The sequence below is a fragment of the Triturus cristatus genome, chromosome 11, assembly GCF_964204655.1.
Source record: "Triturus cristatus chromosome 11, aTriCri1.1, whole genome shotgun sequence".
Lineage (NCBI taxonomy): Eukaryota > Metazoa > Chordata > Amphibia > Caudata > Salamandridae > Triturus > Triturus cristatus.
Window position 1 is genome coordinate 949976662 of NC_140594.1, and position 26367 is coordinate 950003028.

Below are 26367 nucleotides of genomic sequence, written 5' to 3' on the forward strand. Positions count from 1 at the left end.
ATACCTAGTAAGGAACCCAGCGTGGAACAGGCAGAAGAGGGCCGGTCTGCGAGGGCACTAATATCATTTTCATACTGGTGCTCCTAGAAGGCTAATAGGGTTAGCGCGGAGCTATATATAAAAGACACAAGTTGACATGCGACTGACATCCAGGAGAGAAGCTTTTATTAGAGCAGCAGGCGCAGTGGCACTTAGGCCGACAGGTTTGAAGGGTTCACTGCACACAAGTTGATTCTATTTTACTATGGAGTCATTGGCTCGAGGTCCCAGAGGGGTCATTTGGATTATTCTTGCTAGCGCCAGGCGCATGGCACCCGTTCAACAATATTGGAGTCGCGAACATCCTTCTCCCGTGCAGGCTCAAAAGACTTTGGTTTATTTGGTTCCATCCTGATGTTAATAGGATAACTTGTGCAGCCACACTCCAATCCAGGCCTGGTTCTAGCGGGTGGGCCATGCCCCCCCAAACAAGAGCCTGGCCCCCCCAAACATGAGCCTTGGCCCTCACAGTCAAACTGCCAACGATGCACAATGATAATAAAAAAAATTACCAATAACTCTGGGGATTTATGATCCTGCTGTTGGTGGTTTTTAAATGCAGATAAACTGAATTTTATGGGGATAGCTCAGTGGGTTACTGCCTTTGTCACAGAGATCCCTGAGTTACTTGCAGTTCAGAAGTTACAATCCTAAAATAGGACAGTGACATTTTAATTGTCATCAAAGAGCTGTATGCAAACTTTGCTTTTTTGTGTTGTTACATAGTTAGAACTTCCCCAGTCTTTAATTATTCTAATGTTGCTAAAAAAAGATTGGGGCATATTATCAAGCCAGGCGATAAAATTATCGCCGCTTTAGCGGCAGAAAACTGCAGCTAAAACGGCGATAATGGGCTTGATAATATGCTCTATGGAATTCCAATTGAAGCCCATGTTAAATGTGAAGGACGTCTAAAATGGGCTTCAATTGGAATTCCATAGAGCATATTATCAAGCCCATTATCGCCGTTTTAGCGGCAGTTTTCTGCCGCTAAAGCGACGATAATTTTATCGCCTGGCTTGATAATATGCCCCTTAGTTTGGGCAGTTATACATTTTTATCAGTAAAGCCAAACCCCAACCACTGGAGTACTCTTTAAATCCCGAGTTTGTACTTCTCCAGACCAAACCCTCTTAAAATATACTGCCCACCAGTATGGATGACGTGTGATTCCTACACCTTTTATTTGACTCTGCACGCTCGTCCTTCTTCCTACGTCCTGAATAATCAACAGGAAGAGGCCGTTTTACGACGTAAATGGGGTTCAAAGAGGGAAGATTTGAATATTAAAAGAAAGTCGAGGCTTGTGTGAAACCATACAATGCGGTGGACTTAATAGGATACAAAGCGAGGCAGTATAGCCCATCGTGTCAACGCGCCTGTTGCTGCTGTGTGCACCATTCAGCTTAGACGGGCATTTTTACTGGACCAGCTTTGCCTTTCACCCCTCTGAGTTTGAAATGGGCGCTGTGAATTCGGGGTGATATGTACCCACAGATGACCTAGTCCTGTATGGTCATCCCCTTGAGAATGAGTTACAATGTGAAACAATGTTGTGGTGCTCGCCTTAATCCTTCTAGACAGCACTCCCCATTCAAACCAACATCCTTCAAAAGGGGCATTTTAATTTAAAATAGACACAAGATTTACTGCACCCCTGTCCCCCACAGGTACAAACAAACATACAAAAATATACATAAAAACCAATAATTTTTACAAAGTCATGCAATTGATAACGTATTCAAAACATCGATTTGTGTTTTTTTACACAGGTACTTTCAGTCCAAAAGTCTATCTACTCGGTGCTTTTCATTGGCTTGCTGCACCTACCACTTCACACCCAAAAAACCCTTCACAACCAATGGCAGGTCGGAACACTGATGTGGACATGCGGGGAAGATATACGTTAGGGGCAGTAATGTTCATTCATTGCATGGCCTATGTGCTGGAAGCCCGCACAGCGGGCGTGTCTTTAAGTGCTTGCTGGGAACGGGTGGCGGACAGGGTCTGTCTGAAGGACAGCCAGAGGGTTCACACTGCAGAAATGCTTATTTTCTTTTATATAGTGCGCATGTAGTCCGAATTGATGTCAGAGCCCTTTAATAAAAAGCACAATAGACACTGTACATTCAGAGCCGAAACAGCGTATTCACGATACCTCATCAGAAATAGCAAGTGTTATATAAATAAATTACCATACACACGTGTCCCCATTACAAAAGTGCTCTCTCGGTGAACGAGGGTTGTGAGTGAAGAATTTGAAGACCCGCAGGACGAGGGAGCGCCATGGCCAGAAGAGGCACGAGATTTAAAACAAGGATTTGCAATGCAATAGGTCTTGCATTTGCGAGAGTTTGAGCTATTAGCATTTGTAAATGACAATGCCTATTTTTATGTGTTTGTTTTTAAAGCATAAATAAAAGGCATTGTCATTTTCAATGCCAATAGCTTAAACTCTTGCAAATGCGAGACCTATTGCATTGCAATGTTTATTTAATTAGCAGTCGGGTCATTAGGGCAGCTGTGGGACATACTTTAAAGTGCGTGGTAATTATATTTACTCCTATATTCAATAATTCAAGTTTGGAGGTGATTTTACTAATGTTTTTTACTGGGAATAATGAAAGTGGAAGCGGATGGGGCTGGGGACCAAGGTCAGCTGTGAGATAATATGCACTGGAAAGGGGTGGTAGAAAAGTGGATAATCAAGCCTGTAAGGGAGTGCGTTGCAGAGTCAGGGGTAACCCTGGGCGTAGTTCGCGAAGTAGCACTTCGCGAAGCTATGCAAAGTGCAGTTCGCACTACGCGAGCTACGCATAGCACTTCGCGAACTGCGTAGTACCTTGTTCGCACTGTGCCAGATGTCGTTTTCAATGATTGCACAGTGCGGACAAGCAACCGGCACTGTGCAGTCATTGAAAATGGCATCTTGCACAGTGCGAGCTGTAGTTTTCTGCTGCTCGAGTAGATTTTTACTCGAGCGGCAGCTTTCTTAACGCGAACTGGTAGTTTCTCATCGCGAGCGGCCGCGAGCATACGCGACCACTCGCAATGAGAAACCTGACCTCCTCGCGTTGGGAATCTCACCGGGAGGTTTATTTTCCATGCTCGCGATCGCCAACTTGATGTTGATCGCGAACAAGGAAAAAGTCTCGCCGGGATGTCATTTTGCTTGCTCGCGGTCGCCAACTTGACATTGAGGACCGCGAGCAAGCAATAAATGACCGCAGCACTACGCAACACTACGCTACGCGTGTTCGCACTGTGCTACGTGCAATTCGCGTAGTGCGAAGTAGCGCGAACTTCGCAAACTACGCGAGCGTAGCGTAGTGCTTTGCCCAGGCTTAGTCAGGGGTCAGGTGGAGGTAGTAATGAAGAGGGATTCTCCCTGAAGGCTGGCACAGAGGAGTGTCACTTGCTTGATACTCCCACCTCAGAACACCTCCTCTTCCCATCAAAGGGACATTACATGGAATAAAACACTTTTTGAGAGAGATAACATTTAGAAAGAGATTTGGAAAATAGTTCATTTTACTGGGCCTTGTAAGACTAAGAAGAGATAAAAGACAGCCCAGAAGCAGGCCTGGCTAGACATGTAAGCGACAGATCGGGCACGCAGTGGCCCACCCAAATGCACCCTTGGCTCACCCAAATAAAAATTCCTGGAGCCGGGCCTGCTCCGATCAATGAATGTCTGAATAAATTAACAAATATCGACACTTGTTTAGAATAGTGTTTAAATCTGAATTACTTCTATAGAACTGAGGATCAACAGCGGGTTGAGTGTAATCTCGAGGAGAGGTGGATGTTCTCAGTGCAGCTGCTGCAAAGGAAGGTGATTACTTCACGTAGTGCCTGCGCTGCAAATTGACCTCCTCATTCAAAAATGCAGTCAATTTTGTGGTAATGGACCTGGATGAGATCCAGGGGAATAGTGCTTTACTTTGTAGCTTATGCATTTTGGACTTTCCCAGGGATGGATGTATGAGTGCTCAGGAGGGAATCGTTGTATGCACCTTAAATCATGGGGTCGGGGCTTTAAGTGGGCTGAAAAATCTTGGGGTAGGCTCTCCAATGGGTGGGACCAATGTAATTAAGGGCGTGGCTTAAAACACCTATTCTAAAAATCTGAGCTTAGCACAGTGTGCCCCCACGCATGGAATTTTGCAGCTTCTGTCATTGCATCTAGCTATATAATAGCAAGTAACATTACACCTACAGCAAGCCAAAACTATTGGCACTGTCAATGGTTTTAGGTTGCATAAGCAACAACTATGACCTCGCTGAATATAATATGACAATCCTTCAGTTCTGAAATGATGAGACTGTGAAAGAGCTTTAACAAGTCTCTTAGAAGTTACCACAAAGGCAGTGAAAGGCAGAGGTACTGCTGCAGAGTTAAGATTTTTTTTCCACCCGGAGGGTGATGGCAAAAATGGAGAGCCTGATAGGGACCCGTCTCGACAACTGCTTTTTAGAACTGCCGGTCCACTTAAAGCCCTGCATGCGGTTCAGCAAAGTATCTTCAGAGTGGTGGAGTCTAAGGTCCAGATTTATGACCTTTGTGGCACAGGGCAGCACAGCAAGTCACCTCGCTGCGCTTCCCTGAGCCACAGGGAAAGTGCAGGAATTTGCCATATTTATCCAATACGGCGCATTTCTGTCCTTTCCCCTTGTACTATGGTGAAAGGGTGCCTGTGTTGTAGGCTGGATTGTTTTTGTGCAGGAAGGGCCTTCCTGCACAAAAACAATCAATGGAGGCATTTCTTCTGCAGCACAGTCAGCATAGTCTCCTGGGGAGAGGAGTTGGCCTATTGGGGAACCGGATTCCAGTCACGGCAAGGACACGCAACATCCTGTGATTCTGGGCAAATCACTTAATCTCCCCGTGTCTAAGAAGAGATGAATGTGTCCTCATGTAACGCAACTGGTGCTCGTGTAAAGCTCTCTGATTCCTGTTACCTTTTGGGTCAAGTTAGCGCTAAATAAAACTCCATTAAAAAAAAAGGCAAGAATTGATGTGTTTCCCTACTACTACCAGTCGATACGGTTGAGGGGCAAATAGAAGAATGTTTTGCAGTAGTAGTGGGTGGAAGTGCTTACTCATGAGATGGTTTATACAGCCATCATTATTTCATATGAAGGCGATCCCTTTGGCCTTAATGTAGAGTGAAGAGTTGTTGGTGGGGGTCGTGTGATTGACTTCTCTTTAATGGGAAAAGGAGGAATTGAGTTGAGTTGATTTGTGGCTTGATGGAACATTGAGAATTGAGGAATATGCATTATGTTTCTGAGTTCTCATTTTATTAAATCTTGATATTGGTGTGTTTTGTTGCTGATGCAAAGCCAAAGTTGAGTGTAATGGGCATTGGAGTTGTATTTGAGGTCACAGTTGACAATTTATTTATTTATTCCAGTTATAAAGCACATGGTTACACCCACCGGTGTTAACCCGTGCTGAAATTATGACCCCAATTGGACAGGAAGAAGGGGCGAGGAGAAACCCGGAACCGAGAATGACCAAGACAATCAGAGAAAGCAGAACTAAGCAGTCCTTGCTGGAGTACTGAAAAACCAGGTTGTGAGTCCTTTGCGGAAAATCCTTTCCATAGGTTCTGCTCTCAGATTTGGCGGTAAAGAGTTCCAAGTTTTGGCCGCTAGATAGTTGAAGGACTGGGCTCCCATCCCAGCCCTCTGCACTCGTGGCACCCTTACAAGATTAGACCTTGGGGATCTTAGGTTCTGTGGAAGTAGCACATGGCCTTATAAATAATCCTCTTCTCTACTGGTAGCTAGTGTAGAGTAGTCAAAACTTTTTAGGTGGATGTTTTTCTGGGAAGATTTATTACCAAGCGGGCAGCTGCAATTTGAATGTGTTGGAGTATAGTTAAACTCCCTTTGGTGGCCCCAAGTTAAAGGACGTTGAAATAGTCTTTTTGAGATGTTACTAGGGCATGTACAACAGTTCTCCTGGCCGTTATTGGTAGTAGGTCCAGGAGTTTCCTCAGGACCTTGAGAGTACCGATGCACTTACAGTCTACGCTCCTTATTTGACTCTCAAACGAGAGTTTGGGGTCAAACCATACACTCAGGTTTTTGGTTTTAGCTTTCAGGGTGGGGTGGCCCAGGACCTCAGGCCACCAAGCTGATGTCCAAATAGAAGGTGTTTAGCCTGCTATCATTACCTCCGTTTTGTTGCCATTAAGCTTAAGGCAGTTATTAGTCATCCAGGAGGCTAGTTCTTCTAGGCATGGGGAAAATTGGTCAGAAGCAGCTTCCACATGTGTGGTAAGGAGTCTATGAGCTGTGTATCACCAGCAAATGACACAATTTGAACATTGAGTTTTTCCACAATTTCTGCTAGGGTCAGACCCCTTCCAGGAGGCGAGTTGTCCCTCCCCCTCCCTGGGTCGGGTGGCTGGGTTGCAGGGACGGAAACGGTGGAAGATCAGGCCCAGCTCGGTGTCGGATGTAGTTTTCCCAGCTCCGGCCCGGCTCCAGGCAGCGACAGTCGAGGCAGACTTTCAGGAGGCAGTCTTCCGGGCCTCCGGCTCCTGGTAGGCCGCTGCTTCCCCAACACGATTCTGTCTTCTCTCACTGTGAGGAGGGGGGTATGTGCCTATCTGGGCCTGTTAACCCGTTATTTATCCCCCCCTTGCCTCGCCCGCTCGAACCTGGAGTGGGGGGGTTCGCGCTTGCCCTGGGGCAACCAATCCTGGTCCACCCTTTCGAGTGGGCTATTCAATGGTTTGGGAGAGGGGCTTCCCGCCTCCGGCCAGCGTTTGGCTTGGGCCCCTACTGGGTCCGGCTTTGTCTCCCCTTGCCCGGGCTTCAATGTATAGGATGAATAGGGTTAGGCTCAGTATTGAGCCCTGTGGAACCCCTTGCATTAGATAGATGCTTTCTGACATGTGCAGTGTTTAGGGAGCTTGAAAACTCCGGGTTTCAAGAAAGGAGATCAGCATAGTGCTGTACCACTGACCCCACACCGCCCTAGCCTCTGAAGTAGTATGTTGTGCAATACGGTGTCGAAAGCTGTGCTTAAGTCGAGTTATTCCAAAGCGGCTGTTTGCCCTTCATCCTCACACCATCTCAAAGTTTCGGTGGTGAGAAGGAGTGGCTGACTTCATGGAGTAAGAAGTCCTAAAGCCCGATTGAGTTGGGTGGAGTTAGTCACTAGAGTTGATAAAACTTGTAAGTTGGTTATTCAGTTTTCTCTGTTATTTTTTACAAAAAATGGCAATAATGAGATGGGAGCGCACATTTTCTTATTCCAGGGGGTCGGCTGAATGTTTTTTCTGTAGGGGTAGCACAATCAGTTTTAGGAGAAAGTAAAGATATATTAAGGCACATTGACAGTGATAACAATGATTCTAGAGGATACCCTCACCAGGCCTGGATGGAGATGGGCCGTATGGAGACCAGTGTTAATCTTTTTGTACAACACTATATTGAGGTCAATAACAATGACCTATAAAATATCACGTTGTCTATGATTGTCACCATATCACAAGGACATATTTAGTAGTGTTCAGATTCACAGGGTTCAGTATCTGGTGACTGTATTGTAATCAATTAATGTGACCCAAATTTGGTGAAATTTGTGTTGCATAGGTCTTTTGGTTTGTATGGCCATGTACTAGGGTCTGTCAGGTCCCATTGGGTTATGTCTACAAATCGAGTACCATGAATTGTTCCTGCTGGCCAAACTTCATGCCCGATGTCAGCTGGTCATATACAGTTCCCACACAGAACCGTTTTGCAGCCATGATGGGGTTGATTGACTACCCCTCCAACCATCCCTCCCCAGCAAGCATCGGAGCGTATATGGTGGTGGGTGGTCTAGTTGAGCTACCCAAAATTTCTAGGCACACAGGCAAGACCTTCAGAGCAATATGGGAGTTAAACGCTTAATGACAGTCCTGATGTCCATTCCTTTCCCCAGGACGTGCCTGTGCAGGCGACTAGTGTTACTGACCATTCGCCTCATAGGGTGCTCAGTGAGGAGGGTAGGCATCTGCAGGATCCAGCCTTGGCATCTGTAGGTCCTGGAAGATTCTTGCAACTCTGTAATCAGGATCAGGTGTGCCCAGGCACAGTGGAATATAGCCCCCCACATTCGATGACAGTGTATTTTCTTGGAACATCGCAGGAATTAGTGGTAATTTGACTGACAGTCATTGGGTTCAGCTGGTTCAGCTGGTGTCCAAGCAATATATGGACATGGTCCCTTATGAACACACATATTAATGGATTTTATTCTATATTCACCCCAGCAATGCCATCATTATCAGGATGGGATAGTGGTGGCCTAACCTTAGTGAGGACCAACCTGCCGGTTTAGACTGGGAAGGTCTTTGTAGATTCAGCTTTTTGTCAAATGATCTACATGTCGATCACAGGGATACCATCTATAGTCCTGATTAATTTTTATCCCAACAATTTTGATAAAAACAATGCGTCTGTTATCGATACACACATGACTGCTCTGGGCAAGATGCTCGCAGGGCTGACCACAGATTTTATAATAATATGGGGGGACTCTAACCATACATTATGTCCTGTCTCAACTGATAAGGTCTGCGGAGTGGGGGATGAGGAATATTGCAACTTTTCTTACTTTGACCATGTTCCCTGTGGCAATAGTCTGAAAAAGATGCCGATTACGCCTGGTCTCTTCTTGCTGTAGATCTGCACCACCCCATGAGATTTTTAAGCAGGTAACCTTTACAGGCAGATGAAATAGTTCTTTGATTGATTTCATTGTAATAGCTAAACCATGGTCCGGGAAAGTGTGTAAATTCTCTGTTATTGAGTGTTCTATCAGGGAACATTATCCACTGGAAATAAGCCTTAATCTAGAGCTGCTCCCAGTGATTGAAAGCAAGATGGCCACTCCAATTGTATATTCTAGGAATAAAGGGATCTGACATAAATGGAGCAATGTCAACCCTGAGGCATTTGTAGCACTCCTGCTAGGGACTCACAGAGAGCATTTTGAGTTATGCTTGAGTCCTGATCTGGATCCAACAAGCGTAATGGGGGCCTTCTTTGATATCTTCATGAAGGCAATGGAGCTATCAACAGTACCCCGGCAGCACCGTGCCTCCAGCTGCAAGAAGTGGTTTAATAACGCATGCTCCAAAGCACATAGCAGTTTGTTGTCAGCACTTAAGAGTCCTCTCAGGGACATGGTAATGATTACAGTAATGAGAAAGCACTAAAAAGAAATCATAGAGACAAGAAAAGAGAAGGCCAGAAGGGATGCCAGGGAGCAACTAACCGTTGTCTATGCCAGGAATGACGCAACTAATTTCTGGGAGATAGTGAATAACCCATTTTTAATTAATAACCCCTCTACTAAAATAGATGTAATCATAACTGTACATCTTGGGTGAAGCAACTCTCTACCGTCTATAATTCCCAAAACTTAGACACCAGTGTTCATTCTACCCCTAGTGTGACCGGTAGAAATAAGGGGCTAAAAATCTCGCTTAAGGACGTCGCGTCTGCTGTTGAAAGGTGCCCCTGCTACATAGCACCGGGACCTGATGGTGTTCCAGTCGATCTATTTAAAAGTAATTTGGCACTTTGAGCCCCAATTTTATTGAAAGTTCTACAAAGTGCGATTACTATTTGTCCTCAGAAATCCTGGCCTAAAGCAACAATTCTATGATTTTAAAAAAGGGTGGCGGGTGTGACCCACAATGTTACCACCCAATATGCTTAATAAGCTCCACCGCTAAGGTATTGAGCAGGGTACTATTGGGCCATCTAGAGAATTGGGTAACTGAGAGCGGCATTTTAGCAATGTCTCAATATGGCTTTAGACAGGGTCTCAGTACAATTGATCAGTGCCTGAACCCTCATTTATTAGTTAGTAAATATGTGCTTGTTAAGCAAGGTTGTCTGTTTCTAGCAATTATGGACCTCAGTGCAACTGGGGGGCATGGCTAACAACCCAAGATGGCCGCAAAATACAGAATCCTACCCAGCAGATGCGGTAGTGGTGACCCAGTGAGGCAACGATCCCAGATCGACGATAACCGAGCACTGGCCAGACAAATGGTTTCAACTATTGCTACGGCTGGTCCCGATATAAACATGGCGGCTGCAAAAATATAAGACCAGGGAGCCTGACTCCATGCGGAGCTGCGGCCGCCTACTGCTGAGGTGGTGACCCCTTTGCTCCTCCCCACCCCTGATTGAGATCTGAGGTGAGGGTTAAGTCCAGCTGACCTCGCTGGCTTAGACAAGGAGGTGAACCAGGAAAGATCGAGCTGAGTGTGGGAGCCTCACCAGAGACCTGCGGCCCATCAAGAAATGCACAGACTGCTCCTGCTACTGCTCCTGCCTGCATGGGCCATGGCTTCCCTTGCTCTTACTGCTGATGTGCCGGGGACTCTGATGTTACCTGCAATGATGCCTGGTGTCCTTCTCACCCTTCTGAGAGCCCGACTAACAGGCTGGGGCTTTGAGTGATCGCTCACTGGAATTCTTGATGAAGGGAAGCGTGGATCAACATAGACGGTAAGCCCGGGTATGGCGCATGTTTCGTTCAGCTTAGGAGAGTTCACAGGCCCTTGATAAAGAATCTCCTGCAGGTAGCAACGGCCCCAACGAGTAACCAAGCTGTGGGGTGCCTTACATTTGGATAGACGCACTGGCCTTACTTCTTTGGAGACCTGGTGTGAACAACTGGGTGCAACCCTAAATACCCCTAGGCCCCAATGGAGCCTGATCAGGTCTAAGATTGAATCCCTCTGGACTTGGGAGGTGCCCTGGGTTGCATGGCACAAGTGGAAACCTCGTCGGAGAGCTGCCTTATGTGCCAACCATATGGACTGCGTCCCTGACTTCCTATAACTACTGCATGGTCTTCTGCCTTCGGAAACTGGTTTGAGGACCTTGAGCCAGCTACGCCCATGCCTCAAGGACCCTGAAAGTCTGACAATACCATCCTGATATCCAGTGGACAGTGGATAGCTAAGGAGCAGTGAGCGTGGAGCGCCACTGTGGCACAACTTCCCCTCCTCTGAGTGCTTACCCCAGGCAACAATATCTCTGGGGGTCAAATAAACCAAGACTGACACAATCCATGGATTGGTTGCACTCTCTACCCCCAAGCCCACAAGGCAGGGGTGGTCTTGGGGACCCACCTGGCCTCAAGGCCTCACTCACAGCTGGACACAGTTAGTGGATTGAGGGGACGCATATTGTACTCTCCTTCCTCTGGCTCCGGGGCTCTCCTACAACAGCTTCCAGGTTGGTACTCCGGGCTGCTAAACCCCTGTCGCCTTTGCCCCTATTCAACCCATGGTCTTCCTGTGGTGTCTTTGTACTTGTTCATGAGTAATTGGGATGTTGTGAGAAGTGGAGGTGGAGTACGAAGTAGAGTGCTCATAGCACTTAAATGTTACAACACATTCCTACGAAAAAATATCAGGGCACGCACCAGAAACAAACTGTACAATCCAGATCTGCACTCTCGCACACGCTCAACCCCTTCAGAGAGCTCGGTGACTCAGACCCCAGAAGACTATGTTTTCCCTACGGCACCCAAGCCCCATATGCACAAGCTAGATGTTATATTACAAGAGATACGCAATTCAAGAGTGGCAACCGAGCAGTGCCTATGGGCCATCACAACCAAAATTAGTCTCCTTAAAGATTATCAGTGCAAACTAGCTGATAGGGGCAAAAGCGAACGAGAAAGCCCTCTCCACCTTATTCCCCTCTCAGGCGAATTATTCCACAGAGCTTGACACCTTGCACAGGTGGGTGGAGCAGTTCAGATACCGAGCGGATGATGCTGAGTGGAGCACCCATGGGGAATAATATACGTACTGTGGGGATCCCCGAGGGTGCGGAGGGCTCTCATCCTACCCAATACATTGAAGACTGGCTCAAGAAGGTGGAGGTACCGTGCGGGCTCTCTGATCTTTTCATGGTAGGGCGAGCACATAGGGTCCCTTCAAGGCCACTCGTGCCGGGTGCCCTACCACATCCAATGTTGGCCAAGATTCTTAACTTCAAGGACTGGGATGCGGTGCTATGGGCCACACATGAGAAAGTGCCTATTCTAATGCAGAATGTTAGAGTTTCACTGTTTACAGACTATACGATCCCAGTACAACGCAGACGTGCATCTTTTCAGGAGGTCAAGAAACACCTGCGCGGGTGCTGCTGGCGTCCAATATGCCTTGCTGTTTCCGGACTGACGGAAAGTTATGCATCCACAACAAACTATCTTCTTTGAATCTTCAGAAAGAGCATGGGACTGGCGTGAGCAACATTTTCTGGATTCCCAATGCATCAAGACCCGAAGTTCAAATTCTCTGAAGCTGGCCCAGCGGAGATTGTGCCAAGGGGTACACAGTGGGAGGTTACGGGATGGCCCCGTCTTGACAGCAGGTTATGGAGGGGCGACAGGATGCCATCCGATCAGCAAGGGCAATGCAGTCATACAAGAAACCCATCAGCTCCAGCTCCTTTCAAAACAGTGTCTCAGACTAGAACTCGATTAGCAGTATCGCACTGTTTCCATCGATTACATCACAGATGACACATGACGGACTGGGTTGATAGTCATGAGTAATATTTGTATAATGCTGTATTCTCTTTCAGGTTGTCCTCAGTGGACTTGTTGGCTGGATAGGATCTGTTAACTGCTGATTGACCTACGGAGCCAAGCATTATATGTTTCACCCCACAGATGGCACATGTTTGGGTCTGTTGTGGGTCCTAGGGACTGCTTAAGTAATTTTTCTTTTACCTCATGTGACTGGAGGTACTTATACTGTCCGGGATGATCTTGGTTGATCAGGGGATGTATCTACTACTGTACTCTTTTATGTATGTTATATTATACTACAGATGGCAGGCACATATGTGGTCTTGGGTGTGTAAGAGCAGTACTGGGCAAATTGGCCTGGTCATATACCCACATGTCACCCCTACGGGAGCAACTTGAACGCCCCTAGGCATAGGCATGCGGTTTTACACAGTTGTTTTGTTATTGTTTGATGGGTATATGGTCAAGTTACACTGTATTGATACCAAGTATTGGGGAAATGTTATTCAATGTTGGACACAGTCACCTATTGTACTTGTTGAGGACTGGGCTGGGAGTTTCTGGGTGGCTAAAGAGCCTGAAAAGGGGGAAGGCTGTAGCCCTTAAGATGCCTGCTATTTTAAATACTTATAATATAATTATTTGTAATGTATGCTGAATGGGGAATGAGTACAAGAGACACAGGGTAGTAGCCCAGTTACATATGTGCCCTCTCACCTATCACGTTTCCACAACAGACCTATCTCACACAGCTAGAAGCTCAGAAACTGAGTAGAAAATTGAGAGGGAAACTGTTTAATATATTATGTTCAAAATTTTGTGAGAGACGCTCACAAGATGTTAGAAGCGACACTTAAGGGTGTTATGTGTTGGTGAGGGGGGAGTTGGATGGGGTTTCAATTGTACTTGAATGTATAGATGCACCCAACACTGAGCAGGATGCATTCCTAGTCCGCCTGTCAACCATACTGGCAGACTGGTCATCACACATATGAGTGTTGGGTGGAGATTTCAATCCGGTATTGGACATGGCTCTTGACCATTCCCATCCCCCAGCCGGTTACAGCCCCCATTCGCCAATCAAAGGTGCTGCAACAGTGGCTGGAAGGTTGGGAACTTTCAGAGGTTTGGCACTGCCGCAACAAGGGTATATGAGAATGCTCCTTCTATTCCTACCTTAACACGTTGCACTCTCGCCTCGGTAGGTTACTCTTCTCCTCAAGTCTTCAGTCTAGTATTTAATAATACCACATACTTAGGAAAGACTGTCTTTGACCACAATCCTTTAGAAATTAGACTATCTTGGGTCTGGGTTCCCGCCCTGATCCCCACTTGGCGCCTACAGCCCTCTTTCCTCGAATACGCAGTCTTTAGAGATACTCTGGTGACTTGTATTGACACATACTTTTAAGAGAGCACGGGCACAGCCTCCTCACCTCTGATAGAGTGGGAGGTCTTCAAAGTGGTAATCAGGGGCACAGCTTTTAAAGCGGTAGTCGGGCTCAAAAAGAAATAATGCAAGACTTTACCAAACTAGAGGTCAGACTAGAATCCTTGAAAGGGGAGGCAGTTTGGGCACCGAGGCAGTGGATAGGCTACAGGAAGCTAGGATTGCCCATGCTGGGCTCCTGGAACTTCTCCATATTGTAGACCATATGACGTACAAACAGAGAATACACACAGATGCCGATAAATCTGATGCTATCTGGTGCTCTTCTGGCCTGCTTAATTAGGCCTGATCCCTAGCATACACCCATTCTAACGATAAACACCCTGATGTGGGGAATGGCTACTACACAAGAGGAGATTAATGCAGCCTTTCGAGACTTTTATATGCAACTGTACACGGCCTGACTGCCCCTGACCGGGTGGCTATCGCTTCCTTCTTGCAAAGAGTGACACTGCCTAGAGTGTCATCAATGGACCAGGAGACTCTAGGTGCTCCAATATCAGCGAATTAGATATGCTGTGTGATTAAGGAGCTGGCCCGTAACAAAACCCCAGGGTCCAACGGCATTCCCATTGAATTCTACTCCATGTATAGACAGCAATTGGTGCTCCAACTAATAACATTATATAATTATTCTCTGGAAAATGGCTCCCTCCCCCTTACCCCGAGGGAAGCTCTAGTGCCCTCTCTATTAAAGCAAGGCAAATGACCCATATAACGTGCCTCATATGACCTTTATTCTAATTAAATACTGAATACAAAAAATTTAGTAAAATACTCGCCTGTAGACTGCTCTCTCTACTTCCAAAACTACTACACACTGATCAATGTAGTTTTGTCGACTATTCAATACAATGGAGGCCACTTGTGACCTGTACCCACTTGCTGGTTGCTTATCTCTGGATATCCGTCAGGCCTCTGACACACTTTGGTGGTACTTTATGATGGCAGCATTGTCAAAATATGACATAACCCTGGCTTATACTCATTAGGTATCACTATTGTGCACAATGCCCACAGTCAGAGCTCATACTGGTCCTTATGTCTCTGACTCATACCAGATATCACGAGGGATGAGACAGGGCTGCCCCCTTTCCCCACTGCTGTTTGTGCTCGTATCAAGCCTATTTCACAGCGAATCCATCAAGATACTGGAGAGTGGTGATCCCTATGGGCAAGACAATACATTCTGCGCCCTTGTATGCGGACGACATGATTCTGTTCCATAAAAACCTCATTACATGTCTTAAAGGAACAGTACAATTAATAAGTGACTTTGGCACCCTACCAGGGCAGCAGCTAAATGCGGATAAGTCCTGTGCATTCTCCTTGGCTCCTGCCTTCGCGGACCCCATGGTACTACTGAAATCACTCCCATATAGGTAGCTTCACAAGCGTTTAGATACCTAGGTATCCAAATATACAGTGAGATGCAAGATATACTTGAAGGCAGTCTGGTCCGCATGCTCAACTCCCTCCAATCACAAATCGAATTCTGGACCACGTTGCTGGTTTTGGTGGCAGAGAGATTTGCACTTGCTAAGATGGTCATGTTGCCGCACCACTAAATCACTTTGGAAACCTACCGATAGTCGTACCGACCTGGGTGTTTTAATTGTTAAACACCATGTTGGTGGAGCTCGACTGGGGTAAGGGGTGTCACAGAGTGAGCCTTGCTAAGTTACAGTTACCTACGGACCAGGGGTGATTGGGAGCCCCAGATTTTAAGGCGTAATGTCTGGCTGGACAACTCCAGTAGCTAACCTACTGGTTGGCTGTCCACAATCTAATGGAGATGGATTACACAATGAACCAGTTGTCCATAGCCTGGTATGCCCGGGTGTGGCGTTGCCTCCGGAGAGTTCCCTTCTGCTGCATGTTGTGTGTTGTTTCTGCATGGCCCATTGTCAGTTTCACTATGTTAGCCTAATTGTATTTTCACACCGAACCTGCACATGTTTTCGTGTTCTGCTATTTTGGGAGATTTAGTCTGAACACCATAGACAAGGTCAAATAACAATGCCCCTTGTTATTTTTTCTGGTCATACACTAGCACCTAGACTAACCCTGTGCGTCGTACTACGCTATGCTCGGGGAGTGTGCGTAGTTTGCGCTACTACGTACTACGCTAATTGCACGTAGCACAGTACAAAAACGCGTAGCGTAGCGGGCATTGTTTGCTTGCTCGCGGTCCTCAACTTCAAGTTGGCGACCGCAAGCGAGCAAAATCAACATCCCAGCGAGACTTTTTCCTTGTTCGCGACAGCAACATTAAGTTGCCGATCGCGAGCGTGGAAAATAAACCCCCCGGCGAGATTCTCAACTCGGGGAGGTCAGGTTTCTCATTACGAGTGGTCCCGTATGCTCGTGACCGCTCACGGTGAGAAACCACCAGTCCGCGTTGAGAAAGCTGCCACTCGAGTACAAATCTACTCGAGCGGCAGAAAACGACCGCTTGCACTGTGCGAGATGCCGTTTGCAATGATTACACAGTGTGGACAAGCATCTGGCACTGTGCAATCAGTGCGAACAGCATTTCCCGACGGCACTACGCAGATGGTGTAGCTACGCGTAGCATGCGTAGTGCACTTCACGTAGCTACGTGTAGCGCTACTACACAAACTACACCCAGGGTTAACCTAGACATAACATGAGACTGCAGCTGCTGTTTGTGAGCAAACATATCTTGCCATTTAATTGAGGGCAGAAGTTCTAAAAATCTAACTGAGCGAAGGTCCTGGGGCAAGATCACTGTGTCAGCTGAGATGTAGAATGTCCATTTGTGTGTGGTAAGGTACGGGGTCTGCCACTATTTCTGGAGATCTATAATATATAATTATTCAGCTTCAGTAGAAAGGGGGGTTAGGCTAATCTATTTTACAATATTACAGGTCTATTTATGATGTATGGTTTATTAACCATGCTAATGACATTTTTTTATATGCATTTGTTTTCTAATTGTGGTGCAAAATCTGGCTCTTAGAGCACGATTGTTTAAATAAATATTCTAAACTTCCTTTGTGTCTCTGGTTTATCTTACTGTGGACAAGTACAATTGAGAGAGCGAAAGGGTGTGTCTTGTTATGGCGATCCCTGATTGGGTTGAGAGTGTTGTGTTCTGGGGTGTCAATTCACTTGTTTCTCTAGAAAGGTTTGGTGGGCAAGTGAGGTACTATAGCTAGTCGGACTCTGGCTTATGCATACTGAGGTGGTATGGTGACTCAGTCCCTACATACTGATGTTCTGTGGTCCCAAGCATAGGTATGTTCCTGAGCAGAATCTCTGCAACAGTTGACTAAATATACTGGAAAATGGCAAGAAAATACACTGCCTTCACACATCCCTACACGCCAAATATACCACTATGTGGCCAACCCATATTGTTGGGCTGCTGACAGCACGTAGGTTGGACCCCTGGGAGGGTGAGGGAGTAACAACAGTGGGTTTCTTGTTTCAGGATGGGGTACTGCTGTTGCACACAACTTTTGCGCATACACATGGACTGACAGCAGATCTCTTTGTGACACATGCCAGCAGTATCCAATATGTATGACGCTACTAGGCATCAAACGGGGCGGAACCAGTGATGCATGAACCACTTCAAGCACTGTCTTCTATGGGGCTCGGAAGACAATTGGTGCGGTGGCTCTTCCCGGGCTCTGAACACATCTCATGACTTCGCTCTGTTTCCTGACACTTAAATGGGAGACCAAGCTTTCTGATGAACTGTCGTACAGAGACTGGGTAGTCCTGCTGGAATACCCCAAGAAGGTATCTCAAAATGGGAGATTTAAATGTACCCATTTTTCTATATTACAAAGACCTTACTTGACTTCAAACAAAATTAACAAAATGTTTCCTACTGCCTCGTCAGCCTGTCCTTGCTGCCATGCAGTGGAGGCCGACCTCCTGCACATGCTGTGGTCATGTCCATCTTTGACAACTTATTGGGCAAACATATCGACCTCTTTGTCCGCGTTAGCTGTCTTCTCATACTGGGAAACCCTAGCAAGCAGTCTCCTGGGCCTGCATCCCAGGCCGAAAGTCTCTAAAATGGTACTACGCGTCCCTGACCTAGCCCTGCTGTTTGCGAAATGGCAAATAACCAGACGCTGGAAGTCCCCAAAGGATCCACAATCCATTCAATAGCGAAAGGAGGTTGTTAGATAGGGTCTCACAAACAGCTGAGCAATAAGGCAGAAGGAAATCAGGGAGGAAATAAGAAGCCCATCGCGCTGGCATGGGAAGCCATATTGGAGAGTTTCAGAGTGCAGGCCAAATTGTCGGATGAACAGTAATTGTTTCACCAGCCCTACATTCACAGGTTGAGATATTAGATGTGAATCATGACCCCACCCCTCCCCTCCCTGTTTCTAGCACCTGAATGAATGCACACTACTCCTATTTCGGTACCACATATAGGTGCCACCTCCACACGCCCTCAATATGGGCATGTACACCTCAGCACTGCTCCTGCAACTCAGCAGACATCAATGGTTTACCTATCAACTCCCACGTCCAAACCTCACTTTAGGCGACACAGCCTAGTTTCGTTTCATTTCAACAGAGGGAGGGAGGGTGGTATATATTGCATTGAATTGATGTATGTCTTCTTCAGTTACAGGAAATGAATGTTCTTTCCTGTTTGTGATCTGTCAACCGTATTATTATGCATTATATTGCACTGTTTCTATGCTCATACACAATGTAATAATTATACTGTGAACTCACCAAAGCAATACAGTTTGTGATAAAAAAAATGGACCCTAGCGCAGCCTTCAATATGTTGTAAGGGGCAGGCTGTGGAGGCCTGTATTAGGGGTGGGCGGAATTTGCGAAATTCACTTTTGCAAATTATCGCGAAAATGTTAAAAATCTCCGCAAACACGCGGAAATATCGCGAAGATGCGGAAGTTTTTTTCCCGCCCTTTCGTGGTATTTTCTGCGTGGTCGCGGCTCGCCAACTTACCCATGCGGTTGCTCGTAGGCGCGCCCATCTTGTTTTCACTTGTCCCGCGGTGCATGATCGTGAGAAGAAAGACGTGATCGCGCGACGCATGATGTTACTGCGGGCGCGAACTGTCGCGAGACAGCGCAAATGGCTACCAACAATCCAACATCTCGTGGAGAACGCGACCGGATCGGGAAAACTTGTCGGCGAACGCGGGGATTCAGTTAAGGCGATCGCGCGCACGCGAGAATGTATTATTTTACAGCGCGAGCAAGAAACAAATTATCACTAAGCTGCGGAATGCGGAAATTTTGCCTTTTCCGCGCTTTCCGCGGAACGCGAAAATGCCAAATTATAGCGAATTTCCGCGAACGGAACGGAATTTTGGCCCAGGCCTAGCCTGTATACAGTTTGTACCTAATGGAGAGTGTACAGCGACTGTTAATATGAGAAAAGGTCCAGACAGGGTTGTGCGCTGGCTCCCCTTTTTTTTTAAAGGGCTTGTGGATTATTTTGGTGAGATGGAAGTAGATCCCCTGCGGGCAGGCTCAAATCCCTTGCCTGTCTTAATGTATGCTGATGACTGAGTTTTAATTGCCAGAACAGCTCGGGGGCTCCAGAAGCTTTTAGACATATTTGTTGCTTTTATGTCTGATTTGGGGCTCTCTACTAGTAAGGCATAATCTTTTGCTATGGTCTGTGGCCAACCTTGAAGTAAGATCCCTTTTTTAGGTCTCGCCTACGCAGTGCGCATGCACTGTGTAGGAGAGAGACCTAATGCCATTGGCACAGCTTTGGGGGCAAAATCGGGCACGCGTTGCATTGCTTGCAATGGCAACGCGTGCAAGTCTGGCGATTTCCTTGTGGGAGCGCACGGTGCCATATGGTGGCGCCATATGGGCGCACGCTCCCGCAAGGGAATCTCGCTGGCCCCCTCCCCTGCGCGATTATAGCAAAAATAAACAAGCATTGGCATAGCCAATAGGTCTCGCTTTTGGGACCTTATAACTATGTTTACTTCTGCTATAATCGCGGCACGTAAAGCGCGGGTGCCGCGATTATAGCAAAAGTAAAGAAATAGATGTTTTTTCTATTTCTTTACTTTTGCTATAATCGCGGCACCCGCGCTTTACGTGCCGCGATTATAGCAAAAGTAAATATACTTATAAGGTCCCAAAAGCGAGACCTATTGGCTATGCCAATGCTTGTTTAACATTAATGGCACCGCACTTCAGTGTGTATCTCTTTCATCTATCGTGGGGTTCCCATTGATAATGTTGGCTCCTGGAAACCACCTGATGGATGTTTTCACAGTGCAATTAGAGAAATCAATAGCCTCATTGTTTTAAATTTGCTACGATACTAGGGTCAAACGCTGCTATCACCATCTACAAAGCTAGATCTGTATTAGTAGCCTCCGATGGTGAAGTGGTTTGGGGGTTTTCTGACTGTTCCCACCTCCAGGTTTTTGAGAACTGTTTTTTGCGGAGACTCCTGTCACTTCCTAGAAGTTTTCCATCTCTAACAGTGCACAAGGAGTTAGGGCTTAGATATTTAGAAGACACTGGGGCATATTATCAAGACAGGCGATAAAATGATCGCCGCTTTAGCGGCAGAAAACTGCTGCTAAAACGGCGATAATGGGCTTGATAATATGCTCTATGGAATTCCAATTGAAGCCCATGTTAAATGTGAAGGACATCTAACATGGGCTTCAATTGGAATTCCATAGAGCATATTATCAAGCCGATTATCGCCGTTTTAGCGGCAGTTTTCTGCCGCTAAAGCGGCGATAATTTTATTGCCTGTCTTGATAATATGCCCCAGAGTAGGATAGCTCTGACTTTGTTATGGCTGTCTGTTTGGTCCAGGCCCGAGGCCGTACTGAGTCACACGATCATTGCTGATTTTCTAAAATTGGGACAGAATAAGAAATATTGGTGTCTCAGTCCTGTAAAAGATGATCTACAGGCATTAGGTAGGACTGATCTTTAACACAACCCGCAGACCATAGGCAGCCAACCAAGGTTTTAATAAAACACGAACTACTAAACTCCTATGGCACCAAGAGAACAAGGCTGGTGTCCAACAAATGGTCAGTTGAGGCATACCTTCTACTGTGCACTGCCAATGGCATGGAACCCTACTTGACCAAAGTACCACGTTATCAGAGATTCTACCTGGTCTAATTCACACTCGGTATAATCCATTATCTGGTATCTTACCCCTCAAATGAGTTTAATAATCAGGATTTTGATATCTTGTCCATGTGATTCAATTTCATCTCAATCCCAATTGCACCTGTTCTTTTTTTGCCATCTATGTAAGGAGCCGAGGCTATGCACATTAAGGCCTCTTCTGCGGAACCTTACTATTAGAGAGAGTAAAGCAGCTTTATTTTATTTACAGGTGCTTCGGAGAGAGGCAATTTGTCTCACTATGTATAGATTAATGACCTCAGTAGTACGCAGTCGAGAAGTGATTACACTTTTAGTCTATTAACCTGAACTGCCACTGAAGGGGCAATGCTCTTTTGTATCAGACGTATAACACTGATCACATGCACTTTAAGCTAATTTTCTGGTGTTTTTAGCTTATTTGTACAAAGTTTCAGATTTAGAGTTGTCAACTTTATTGAACTTTAGTCTTGTTTTATTGTATGAAATTGTTGGAAATGCTTTAATCTATTTTTTCATGTCTGTATTTTAATGCACATCCTGTATTTATGTGATTTGGTCTGCTGTGTACTTTTATAGTTTGTTTAAAAATTTAATAAATTACAACGTGACTTCTAATCTTCCATCTACTTAAAAGTTCCTCTAATGGTAAGTATAAATGGAGTGAAGAATAGTAAATATATGCTTAGCTGGCAACATAGTGGTAGTTTGATGTAATAGGTCCAATATAATTAAAATGGATATATTGCATGCAGTGATCTATGACTCATCGGGCCAAAGAAAACAAAAGCAGTTCATGAGCGAGAGGGGTCAGTGTGTCAGAATATGTTGACCACGGAACTGGAGTAGGCTCCGTTGACCACATACTTCAGGTCTACTGGTTGCGATGGAGTACCCTCTCTACCAAACTCTGAATCTGTCCCTAGGTTAGTGAGGGCAAGAGCAACTTTTCAGAGGAACATTTTCAAGGTGACTTGATAGCAAAGCTTAGGCCTCCATAACTTTTGCATCAGTGTTTTGGAACCATCGAGAATTCAGTATCCAGTGAATGACGGGGAAGCCCCTCAATAAATGGGATTGTTTTTTCAGATGACTGAATTATGGGGCGATTGTGCATCATTTGAAATTCAGGAAGTTGACTTTAAATCCATCTTGGAAGGTAGTCTAGCAAATTCAACAAGGTGGCAGTGGACTTCATTTTCTTCTAGCAGTAGACCTCCTGAGTGGCTGTATGTTGGTTCACCAGCAAACATCTTTTTTGATGGTCGGGGAAAAAGTATAGAAGTGATTGGCATGATCACATTTTGAGTTTCCAAGGGTTTCAGGTATCACTTTATCATAATAGCAGGATGAGAACGTAAAACGCTCATCAGCTGTTGGAGTTGATGAAAGCCCCCTCAACAATCGACCCTCCCTGGAAATCGAGACATAGTTGAAGTCAGACTGAGCGGATTGTATTTGATCAATGGCCTTGTTTGTGTCATGAGTAATGAACAGAGGGGCATGTGTACGAGGAAGTGGTGTTAGCTGTCATGGCTTAACACCTCACTCCGCCACTTCAGAAACGCATGGCTGCACCATATTTACAAGGATATGGCACAGCCATGTGTTTCCCCCACCATAGTGCAAGGGTGTCTGCGTGCAGGGGAGGATTGTTTATGTGTAGGAAGGTGTCCCTTCCTGCACATAAACAACACTAAAATGCCTTTTACCACTTTTATGTGGGCTGCTTCATGCAGCACACAAGAAAGTCACAATTTTTTTTTTTTTTTTACAGATTGTTTATGTACAGGAAGAGGTACCTTCCTGTACATAAACAATCCATGGCAGCTTGCTTTTTCCATGTGTGCAGCACACATGGAATAATCAAAAACGAGGAGAAATACATTATTAGTGTTTTGCCAACTTAAGACCAGGTTTTCCCCGGTCTTAATTTTGGCGCTACCTCCTTTGCACACTGCTCTTTTACATAGGAGGAGGCATCAAAATCAATGGATGTTGCGGTGGAATGCCCACCGCAACACCCACTGCTCACCCCTTTCATGCTAACCACCACGTTAAATGGCTTAAGGCTGCCTTGTAAATAAGACAATGCCCCTATCGCCACCACAACATTGGAAAAAGTGACATTGTTGTGGCGATCGGAGCTTGTACATATGTCCCGAGTCTGCTTTCTTGGCGAAATGTCAGATGGGAACCTGAAATAAGAGGACAGCCTCCGGGTCCCTCACCCATCGCTCAATATGTCTGATATCCATAATCCTTAATTATCAACCTCCTTTCTTCATTACATCACTCGCATCCTACCTTCCAGACAATCTCACTCACTACCTCTTTCAACCTCCAGGTTCGGACACCCCCTCTCTAACTTTATTGGGCACCTTTATCTCAAACCTAATGTCTTAAGCCTTGAATCAGACTATTTCTACTACACCAGACATGAATTCGGAAACACATGTATTAAGTGTGCTTGACCGGGCTCTTGGAATAAGTCAAAACCCAGCCGAAGTCCTTTCCATAATGAAAGAGTGCATCTGAAAAGCACACTGTCTCTTTCCCACTCCAAATGCAATGTGTAGCAATAGAATTGAGACGAGAACATTTCAGTTTAGTAGACATCATTTGCTAAATCCTGGCTTTCTATCTCCGAGGCATACCTAATCACAACAAATTTCTAACATTTAATCCATCCACATCAATTTTGCCTTTTCAGCTGCAATAGATTGCATACAGATGTTTCCAGAGATATTGCAAAAGACGCGGATGACTGATTATCTTTTCATGGAAGCCAAGCTTAGCAAAATTTGTATGAAAGGGAGGACATTTTGATTAGTTGCCTGGTTATTTGACAACTTGTCATTGTACTGTTTCATAATATCACCTACTACATATACTTGGTACTCAATTTATCTAAACAACCAAGACAAGCTGCTGATGAAAGGGATATTTAGAGCTTGGTGGATGGAAAACGTTGTCAAAATTTGTAAGATATCCTGTCTGCCTTGCTACAAGCTATAATGCCCTTGTATGACATCAGATGGGACATCCGTCATGTTTTTGATGAGTATCCCATCCACTGAACTCTAAATCAGGCTCTAAACTGTTTTTGGAAGTCATGCCTCCAATCTGTAGTTTATACATAGATTGCAATGACAAAAGCTGTACATTTAATGGTGTGTGTGTGTGTGCACATGTGTGAGTTTGTGTGTGTGTGGTTGGGTGCCACAACTAAGTTACTAAAGGCCTTTTATCATCAATGTCCCACTTGCTGACCTTATTTGGTTCTGAAAACCGAGCACCAATACACCCTTCCAGTGCTTACTTCTCAGGCGGGCAAGAAGAGCAGTCCAAGGCTAATAAGGAAGGTAGAGTGGGGGGTGGAGATTCAGAAATTAACTATCGCATAACATAACTCATGGATGACTGTCCAGCCTAGACTTTATCTTTAAAATAAAGGTAAAGTCCTTTTTTACCCCACCATCATAATACAGCACTAATAATTATGTCAGGGAATGCAGGGCTCTGAAGAAGTTCTACTGGTAATGCAATAGTAAGCTACTACGTTAAATGACCGGTTCATGCTCACTCTGGGAAGCTTTAGATGGTTATGGTTTCTGATCAGCCTTGGTTTATGGTTTCTTTGTTTTCTGAGACCCGCCGGTCAGCCTTGGTTTAAGGCTTCTTGGTGGTTACAAATCAGGTCCACAGTTGCAGTTTTATGCTACCTGTGTCTGAGGAGTGACCTTCTCATTTTTAGGCATTGGAGGACCCTGGCACAAGGTCCCCGCCGGATGCCCTGTGTGTGGGTTGTCCCCCCTTCTCTCACAGCCATGCCAGAAGTTGTACAGATGCCAAAGACATCCAGTGGCTGCAATCTGGGCCCGGTCACCCAAACAGTGATGAGAGCCCACCCACAAGTCACTAGTGAGACTATGGGAGTGCCCAGTTGGGTCAAAGGTCACTGTTGGCACCAGCACACACCACAGTTCTCCGGAGCACAGCACAAAGAAGACCTCTGTTGTCTGTCACACCTCTCGTTATTAGCACAGTGCACACCTGTGATGTCTCTTCGGGCCAGTGGTAACCACCAGCTGCAGTGACACTTGGAATCTTTGGCACAGCACAACAGGCTCAATGAAGGGATGCAGAGAGACACACTCTAGCACCTGGGTTAGCTCATTGCAACATCTCTCTCGCCTGCCTGCTCTCTTGACATTTCCCTCCTCCACATTACTACAGTGGCACTTATGAACACACTTCCTCCCCGAGCGACTCCTCACACAGATCTGGATCACAAGAGTTTCCCTAACAATCTCTGGAGTATCACCTCCTAGGATAGTGAGGAATCCTGAAATAATTTGAGGAAGATTTAAGCTCACTCTTGTAATCCTTTCAAAATCAAGGAATGCTGATTCCCACTGTTAAAGATCTGGAACCAGTTAGAGGTGACTCACTCAGTTCATGCATCCCTCCGCTCCAGAGCACACACAGTCTTTGTCTTCTGGTGATGGGTCCACAACAGGTACTGATGAGGTGTGTCTCTAGGAAGAGCGCCCAAAACAAGAGCACACTGAGGGGTGAATTCCTTGGATCTGACAGCCACCACCTTTTGAAGTAGCCCAAAGGGAGAGACAAAAGACAGGCACTGATGGAATAGTTCATCCTGCACTACAAAGGAAATCTCTGTCTTCATCTTCCCACACCTTCCATCTATTCTAGTGGGGGTGTGCATTAAAAAACACTTAGGCAGGCCATGGCTGATAGGCCATTGCTAAATTTCTAAGGGCAGCTGTTTCCATCTTCACCCATCCTATTGTCTGGTTCTTCACACAAGCTTCCGTAATGTAAGCAAAACCTTTTCTTGTTGGGGAGGTGGTTACCTAGTTTTTAGGTCTCGCGAGCCAAAGGCTCGAAGAGACATTTTGTATGTGGGATTTTCAAAGTGCTACCCACAGTTTTGGCTGGCCTAAACCTTGAGTGCACGATCACATGCACGTGCACAGCTGCTCCCACTCCCCCCTCCCTTCTCTATAGCTTTCTTTCACTTTAGCCGCTTTGACCCTTGCATTCCCCCCTCCCTTCTCACCCAGCCATTTGATGCTCTGCTCGATTACTTTCACTTTCGCCGCTACAAACTTTCCACTCCCCCCTCCCTTCTCTATAGCTTTCTTTCACT